At 40.1% G+C, this 9124-nt stretch overlaps 1 non-coding gene across 1 annotated transcript; it reads right to left on the reverse strand.

The window, feature by feature from the left end:
* Window positions 1-8149: 8149 nt before the first annotated feature.
* Window positions 8150-8277, reverse strand: LOC123806233. The gene has a single exon (XR_006783466.1). It is a non-coding gene; the product is annotated as a small nucleolar RNA SNORA19 (small nucleolar RNA).
* Between the last annotated feature and the right edge of the window lie 847 nt (window positions 8278-9124).

The following is a 9124-nucleotide window of genomic DNA, read 5'->3' on the forward strand; positions in this document are numbered from 1 at the left end:
CTCCTGAAGTCCATGTGCTACCACTGCAGGAAGCTGCCTGAACCACGTAAACTATATGACAATTGTACAATTACTACCTGGTGCAGGCTGAATATTTGCACCCCCCCAAAAAAAATTCATATGCTGAAACCTAATCTCCAGTGTGATGACCTTTGGAGGCAGGGACTTTGGGAGGTAATTAGGTCACGAGGGCAGAGCCCTCATGAATGGGATTAGTGCCTTATAAAAGGGACCTCAGAGAGCTTCCTTGTGCCTTATACAATGTGAGGACACAGGGAAAATGTAGCGATCCGTGAACAAAGAAACAGGCTCTCACCAGACACCCGATTTTCTGGCACCCTGACCTTGGATTTCCCGGTCTTCAGCCCTGTAGATATAAATTTCTGTTATTTGTAAGCCTCAGTGTATGGTATTTTGTTTTGGTAGTCTGAGTTGGCTAAGTGTCACCATGAAGTTGGGCTCGTGGACTAGTCTAGATGTGACAGAAGCTAGAGGCTGTTCAGCCTCCAGTCAGCACAGTGACTGACCAATTGTTTGTGCCCCTTAAACAGTCAGTGCAAAAGTGGAAATCGGGAGAGGTTCTGAAACAAAGTGTGTGTTTGTGTGTGTGTGTGTGTGTGTGCTTCTGAGGAACATGTTGGGGTGTCAGAACTGTGTCAAGCTTTAACAGATTACTTCCAGAATTATCCCTTCATAAATAGGTAAAATGAGATGGGGTGGAACTACCAGTCAGAATCTATAGGGATGTATAATTATGTTCTTCTTCTCGCTTTCTTAAATCTTTATTTTTTTCAAGATAGTAATGTTCCCTGGTTAAAATCCAATCTTACTCTACTATAGGCAGGATCCATTGTTTTCCTCTCCCCACCCTTAAAATGAACAAGATGCCTGGAGGGATAGCAGCCAACAGTAAGCCCTGGGGAAAGACTTGCTGAGGATGCTAAGAGCAGCCCTGGCCGGGTTGCTCTGTGGGTTAGGGTGTTGCCCTGATACACCAAGGTTGCAGGTGTGTTCCCCGTTCAGGGCACAGGGAAGAAGCAACCAATGAATGCATAAATAAGTGCAAAACCAAATTGATGTTTCTCTCTCTCTTTCTCTGTCTCTCTCTCTCTCTTGCTCTGCCCTTCCTCTTTCTCTCTCTCTAAAAATCAATTAAAATTTTTTAAAAGAATCCTAAGAATAAAATAAAAGGAACTTAGCCATTGTTGACATTGAGTCACCTTATAAGCTCTAGACATTTTACTCTAGGATTTATTGTTATGCAATAAGCAAATCCAGTGCACATTTAAATCACTGTAGTAGGGTTTTGTTTTCTTGCTTGATGCCAAATGGAATGCCAACTGAAGCAGATCCAAGTCCATGGAAGCAGAGGGATAGAGTTCAGAGGATACCCAGCTTGTGTAGAGAAAGTACAGTCAGCACAGACAGCAAGAGCAGTGAATGGGCTCCACTAGGTATTGGATAAATTGTCTGAGTCATGGTCATGGTCTGGCCGTGGGACACCATATCAGAACAGGGCACATATGAGAACCATGATTCAGGGGGACGAATATGAACTTCATGATGAGAAACCGATGAAGAAACAAAACAGGGCAGAAGGAGCCAGCCCATCGGACAGGCTAGAAATGAAGGAGCTTGAAGGGGCAGGCAGCCGTTTCTACATCAAAGCTCAGGTAGGAGGCCTTTCTGCTCCAACGTCTCTTCTGCAGTCGCTGAAATGAATAAGGTGTTCAAGTTCCAAACTCCTCTCTTGCCTCTTGCTCAAGATTCAGTTCTGAAAGGCATCAGTCATCCCATGGGGTCACTATGTATGGGGCCAGGTGGGTACCTGAGGCACTGAGCGGACCACTCTGTAAACGGCAGGATGTTCTGACACCTGTGCTGTCCATCTGAAACTAATACAGAATAACACTGAATATAAACTATAATGGAAAAGTGAATTTTAAAAATAAGACATCATCCAAAGTGCTGGACTTGGCCACGTGGCTCCCCTCAGGATGCGCAGGTGCGGTTTCAGGGAGAGCGTGACATCTGGAGATTGTAAAGTGGAAGATTGAAAATACCTCTCCCAAGATTAGACTCAAAGGGAGACTGGAGTAGCATTAGGGAGAATAAGAGGAGTTTTGAAGGGCCAGTAATGTAGACAATGTCCACGCTTTCCCCTGGCACTGCCGGTGTGACCCCTTAATTGATCAGAAGCCCTATTGTTTTAGATGCAGAAGTCTGAAATTTCTCATCCTGGATCCTCCGATGATACTGTGTGTGCCCTAGGTGTGAGAGGGGATGAAAAAGCATTAGTATTCTAGAATAGCGGCTGAGGAACTTGGCTCCCAGACTTAAATTCTGTTACAAATAATCCCCATGAATCCATGCATGCTGACAGATAGGGCGGAACACTCTAATCGCCATTGGCTCCGGGCCTAATACAAGGTGGGTAATAAAATCAAATTCTACTGGGCTCCGTTTTTACAGGAACTTTAATGCCCACTGTCTATTTAGATAGTCATGGCTCAGAGCTGGCATTACAAGGAGCTAGAAATACTTGTTCTGAAGTGTTGAAATATATTGCAAACTACACTGGAGTGCAGGCTTAGTCCACACTAATCCTATATTGCACTGACCTTTGCAAAATCAGTTCTGTTTTCCTTGGCAGCTTCATTTCCAGCCCTTCCCTTTGTCTTATTCCCCCGTAGTTCCAACTTTATCTTGGTGTCAGGAACCGGTATGAAGTGGCTGCTAGGTTTCAGCTGTGTTTGTGTGAATGTGTGTGATAGGTTTGGCTTCGGAGTGACCAACACAAAGCTATTTTTCATTCCATTTTCTTCACAGGCTCATTTTCATTCTAACACTCAGTATTCCTCAGGCACCAGCAAATACTTTGCCTTTGTGAAACAATGGATGCATTATTCTGGGCTGTGCTTTTTCTGGGGCTGAAAAGAAAGCTTGGGGTTTTTGTTGTTTTCTCACACATTAAAGAGAAAAGACTGTATTCTAGACACCCAGACTTTTGTGTCAAGGCACGTAAAAAAACAACCACAAAATTAATCATAAGAGGGGGATAAAAAGCGACGTCTGGCTCACGTCCACAGTGGCGTTGTTTCCAGATTCATAAGAGGGAAGGGTGCCTTCTGAGTGAAATGGTGATGTGGAACAAAAGCTTCCTCTGCAAGAGCAGGGAGAATCTGGGGAAAGAATTACATTCACTTAAATAGGGAAGTGGGTTTTGACCTTTAGAATTTAGCCAAAAGCTTGACTCACCTCACTTCTGCGACTTTGTGCAGAGAGAAGGCACTAATCTCGGCTCGGCTCTAATAAAATTCTATCAAATATTTCACGTGTTGTTTTATTGGAGCCACACTCAGACTGCAGACGCCCAGCTGTGGCCTGTGGCATGGTCAAATACAAACCTGGCTTCCAATTTTTATGGGCAGGTTCAAAAGAGAATATATTTTAACAACCACCATAGAAGTATATGTTCACTCAGAATCAGACTTAACTCAGCTTTAATGGATGATAAAGTATAGTGTTTGGCCAACTTCCTACTGTGTGAGGGAGAGCCTTGCTCAAAATTGGACTTCCAAATAGGATTTTCTATCCAGAGTTGTGGTTCATTTGTTTTGTATGCTTAGTGATAATCCTAAGAACTTGAAAAATACATGCTCCCATGAAATGTCTTTTACCTTGCGAAGCAGAGTGCTCTGTGGTGCCACCAGCATCTGTATTTTTTATAGAGCACTCTGAATGATTTTGAAATAGATTATCCTGGAACTAGGTTTTGAGACATACTAATCCTTTGGATTGTATTTGGAACGCTAATTGGAAAAATGATACTATCTCATGACTTCTTATGAGTATGCATTCCAGAGACTTTGGAATCTACACAGGTGTGCAGACTTTTATTTTTCCAATCCAAATTTGCTCCATTTTTCCTTGGTCTTATGTTTTTACCTCTTTAAAACTTCAGCCATTAAAGAAACTAGATTTTCTTGCATACTTAGGGATTTTTTAGAGAAGAGTCCTTTTATTTGTGACTGTCACCATAAAGGTAGCCCGGACACTCAAGGGTTAACCCTGCTGATGGACACGCCGGGTGGCCGGGATTTTTTGTTGCTATCAAAGGGCCTCTGGAATAATTGGTTGTCTTTTCTCATCAGCATCAATGGAGTAAAGAGGGAGACGTAACACCTGTGCCGTGAGGTTTTCTTTTTTCCTTGCTTTGTCCTCTTCTTAAGGATAAGGGCACAGAGGAAGCGGGTGGGTCAGGAGAGAGAGAGAGAACAGGCATCTAGGAGGATGCCTCCTTGTAGCTATCACCATTCTGCATGGAGAAATCAGATGGATGGGTCTCAAATCCCAATCTCCGTTGCCTTGAGCAGGTCCCTTCATCTTCCTGATACTAAATATTGCTGTTGTCAAAACTGACTCAGGGCATATGTACTGGCCATGGGTTTTCCAGGGAATCAGTGGACAGGATAGGTCCAAGTGTCTGTGTGCTCACCAGGATGACTGTAGGGTAATTTCACATTCCGTAACTAACATTGGCATTGCACTAAGCACTTTCATTAGCGGTATTGTTCATGTGTCCATGACTTGAACTTGACTAGTTTGATTTTCAAATGATAGTCTAACTCCTGTGTCAAACACTTGTTGCAATATGTATTTCCAATTACAGGACACAGATAGTTGGGTAAGTAGACGCATATTTTGGTTCTCAACTTAATTCAGTAGCCCCCCAAAGTGTAAAGGTTTCTTTAAGGGTGAACTTTCTTGCTACAGCCTGGCTCGGTTTGCCTGCCTCTGCTCTTTCTATCAATGAGATTAATTAACAGATCTATATTTAATGATATTCTAGATACATAGGATAAATGAGAATTTCTTACTTCCTCTATTACACTGCCCTTCACATGAATTCATCTTTGGTCATACACATAACTTTAGTTAAAGTTAACATTCTAGAGGATTACCCCAAGCCCCTTTCACTCTGTGCCATGTTATCAATTACTAAATATATATAAATATATTTAGTGTGTGTGTGTGTATATATATATATATATATATATATCCCTGTGTGTGTGTGTGTGTGTATACAGGTATATTCTCTCTCTATATTATATATATATATATATATATATATATATATATAGAGAGAGAGAGAGAGAGAGAGAGAGAGAATAATTCAGGGTTATATATATATATAATATTTATATATTTATATATATCATATATCAATATCATATTTATATATATATATATATATAACCCTGAGTAAGCAAGAAAAGTCCACCAATTCGCATTTGTGAATCACTGCATTGTGAAACCTCAAAGACTCAGCCTTGAGCATCTTCATTTTTGGAATATTTCTTCAATATTCTCCCCTTTCTCCCACCGAAGCCAAGCCACCACAAGCCATCAGGTAGAATCAATAGGCTCTGTTTTTGAGTGCTCATTGAAATTTTCCCAGACACCTGTCAGATCATTTGGCATTGCAGTTGAACCCCGAGTACTGTATAAGATGCTCTGGACCCAAAGATGATTAAGACCCTGTTTTCCGTGAGCCCACGTCACAGGGGAGACCGATGATTAATTGTATCAGGTGTGACAAAGAGTCAGTGGGAATGAGTGAAAGAATTAATAAATGAAGTAGCTTGGTGGAAATTCTAAAACCAAATAATTCCCACTGCATTTCTCAGTAATGAAAAGCTAATATGTATTTTCTGCCTCCTCGTTATCAGAGTACTTAGCACTTTATAGGATATTATCTCAGTTGTTTTAACAGCTGTACTGTGAGACAGATGATAGTTCATGCACCAGGCTTTTTGGAGAAACCAAGAATCAGAGAAGTAATGCAGCTTTTCCATGGACACGCAGTGGGAACTAGCACAGCTCTGCCTCATAATGGGACCTAAGCTCTTCAACAAGACACAAACCCAAATAGAATATAAAATAAGGCCTTGGGGGGTTTGCACAATGACAGTTCTTGTGGGGACACCTACGAAAATCCCAGGCTGTATAATAAATTGGTATCATTGGTTGTCAGTATGGAAGTGAGGTGGGTGGCCTGCGAAGGCGTTCATTTACAGCAGATTAATCTCATCATTCTCCCTTTTAAAATGAATCACAAGGTATAGGTTAAACAGAAAATGAGAAGAAATGCATGCCGTGTACATTTTTGCTACAATATTCATTGCCCCTATAAAATGGTACCTGAGTAAACCAACATAAAAATATATAAAGAACAAAGTTAAACTCCAATTGCATTATTATTTTGTAGGTTGTAACCCATTCTACACATAGACAGGATGAGCAGAAAGCTATAAGATAACTAAAGACGTTTTTAGCAGGAATTATTAACTTGTATATAAGAGATGCCTACTTTAATAACCTACTTTCCTGCTGTTTTCTGGATCTGAACAAATCAGCATCGATCTCTTGCTGTGTATTCTTCCTCACTCTGGACATCATATAAGATCAAGAAAGCAGTTTATCTTTTGTTCTTAATGAGGTCTTCTTTTGCAAGTTAACACCATCTCTTGTCCTCGTCATTGCATTATTACAATAGTCAGCATATCAAGGTTCCATCTCATTTTAAGATTCCACATAGTTCAAGGGGAAAAAACAAACTCCTGCAAGTTCTGATATTTTTGGAGATTTAGATCCTTTTTTATTCAGTTTTATTGAGATGTAGTTGATATACAGCATTATATAACTTCAAGGTGCACAGAATAATGGCTTGACTTATATACCTTGCAAAACAAATACCATCATAAAGAACCATTTTTCCTATAGAAAAAGAAACAATACAATGGCTGAAACTGATTAAGAAAGTAAGAAAGAAAGATTGGAAAGAATAAAAAAGTTATACTGGATTCTTTTACAGGTGGCCAAAAGCCAGAATTTGGGTTTGGAATTGTATGTTATGTATTCCTGTGCATTAAGTTATTTCCAATAGCTCTGGCTGGTATGGCTCAGTGGATTGAGTACCAGCCTGTGGATCAGAGGGTCGCTGGTTCAATTCCCAGTCAGAGCACATACCTGGGTTGCAGGCCAGGTCCCCATTAGGTGGCTCGCAAGAGGCAACCATGTATTGCTGTTTCTCTCCCTCTCTTTCTCCCTCGCTTCCTCTCTTTCTAAAAATAAATAAATAAAATCTATAAATAAATAAAAAACTTATATCCAATAGCCTAAATGAACAAATATTTATTATCTCAGTTTCTTAAGTTCCAGCATCTGGGAGTGGTTTAGCTAGGTTGTTCTGGCTAAAGCTAAGCATCTTTTATGAGGTTGTCATCAAAATGTCAGCTAAGGCAGTGGTAGTATCTTAAAATGACAGTACCTATTGTTACTTCGTCTGAATTCAAATAACATCCTAGTGTTTCATTAATTATGTGGACCTAAAATAGTTATTTTTCTTAAGGTCTTGGAATATAATAGGTTCTATGACTTAATAGATTGGAAAATGAACTCGAAGAAATATTGTGAGTATTAAGTGAGATAATGAATAAAAACCAGATAGCCCTGGAATATAAACTCAGCAAATGTTAGTTTTTACTGCTGATATAATGCCGTATACTCAGAAGTAGATAGGAAAGCAGTTATGGAGCAAAGAATTTTTCATTCATTTCAGCAAATGTGTATAGGGCATCTACACATCTCTTAAAATATCACAAAAATTATGGTGGGCACTGTGGGTAGAATCCTAAATGTGAAATATATCCTCTTTCACTTTAACGTGCATCTTACTTAAAGCATAAGACATGGAAATAGAGCAGCAGTGAGAATTATAAAGAAAGGAAGGACATCATGCTGAACAAGTAAACACTAGAGAATCTAATTTAGACTGGGGGCTTCAAACAACAAAAACAAGCCAACAAATACAAACAAATAAGCTTCGCAGAAGAAGACACACTTACATTGAGTGTGAAAGGACACTGAGGAGAACAGTCATGGGTGGAATGTGGAAGGTAGGGGTGCCGTGCAAAGGTCCAGGAGGAAGACACAGTGTGCCTTGTTGGGAGGAGCTGAAAAGTTCTAAGTGCAGAGGTGTCCGTCCAACCTGTGACCCTTGACACAACCCAGGATGGCTGGGATTGCGGCCCAAGACAAAATCATAAATTTATTTAAAACATGATGAGATTTTTTTTCTTTTTCTATTTGTCTGAAGGAGACTGGCAGCATTACTACATAGTTATATTGCCAATTAACCTTCAACTACTTGTATAGCACATAAGAAATAATACTGCTCACATATACGAGAAAGCAGGCCAATGAAATGTGCACATGATGAGATTTTTTTGTGTGATTATGTGTCATGATGTATTTAATGTGTGGCCCAAGATAACTTATCTTCTTCCAGTATGGCCCAGAGAGGCCAGAACTTTGGACACCCCTGCTAGGGATTACGGGGTTAGAGAAATCACCACAACTAGCCCAGGGGACTAAGGGGCACTCCAAGTCAAAGCCTGTGTGGATGTGTGTGCACATGCATGTCTCTGTGTGTGCAGATATCTAAAGATGATTTTTAAATGCAAGCAGACATACATTATGACTAGAGAATCAAAAATATAGCATAAATGTGGAGAGAATACGGTAGGAGATTTTGCTGGAGAGGGTTAGTCAGAAGTCACGAGGGAAAAGCTGTCCCTATAAAACATCATAACTTCTGAATATATAAAACACGACATTGTAAATGGCAATGTTTATTCTGCAACCAGTGCTGGGTTTTATCGTGGTCAACAGGAAGCAAGATGATCAAGAGGAAGAAAGCAGAACTTGCCCTTCAAAGATGCCCCTCTGTTAGTACAACTTAGCATCCTGGAGAAAACGGGGGCAGTGGGAGAAACAAATTAATTCTCTCTTAAGTTTTACCTTACATTTCCTACTGCCTATTTGGTCCTGCTTTCTATTGAAACACCCTTCTCCCTTCTTAAGAGGACACATTCCTAAAATTAAAGAAGCATATTAATGACAGTTGGGAAGAGTGTCACTTTAATCACTGACAATCCTGCCCACTGTCCTTAGTACCTCCCATCAGGTGAGAATATTAACCAAGTTAAAAGTTCTCTCTTGGGAGAAATTATATACAAAATATACATATATAATTACATATAATTATATACAGATATAA

This window comes from Phyllostomus hastatus, unplaced genomic scaffold (genome assembly GCF_019186645.2).
Source record: "Phyllostomus hastatus isolate PE091 unplaced genomic scaffold, TTU_PhHast_1.1 phas_scaffold_345, whole genome shotgun sequence".
NCBI lineage: Eukaryota > Metazoa > Chordata > Mammalia > Chiroptera > Phyllostomidae > Phyllostomus > Phyllostomus hastatus.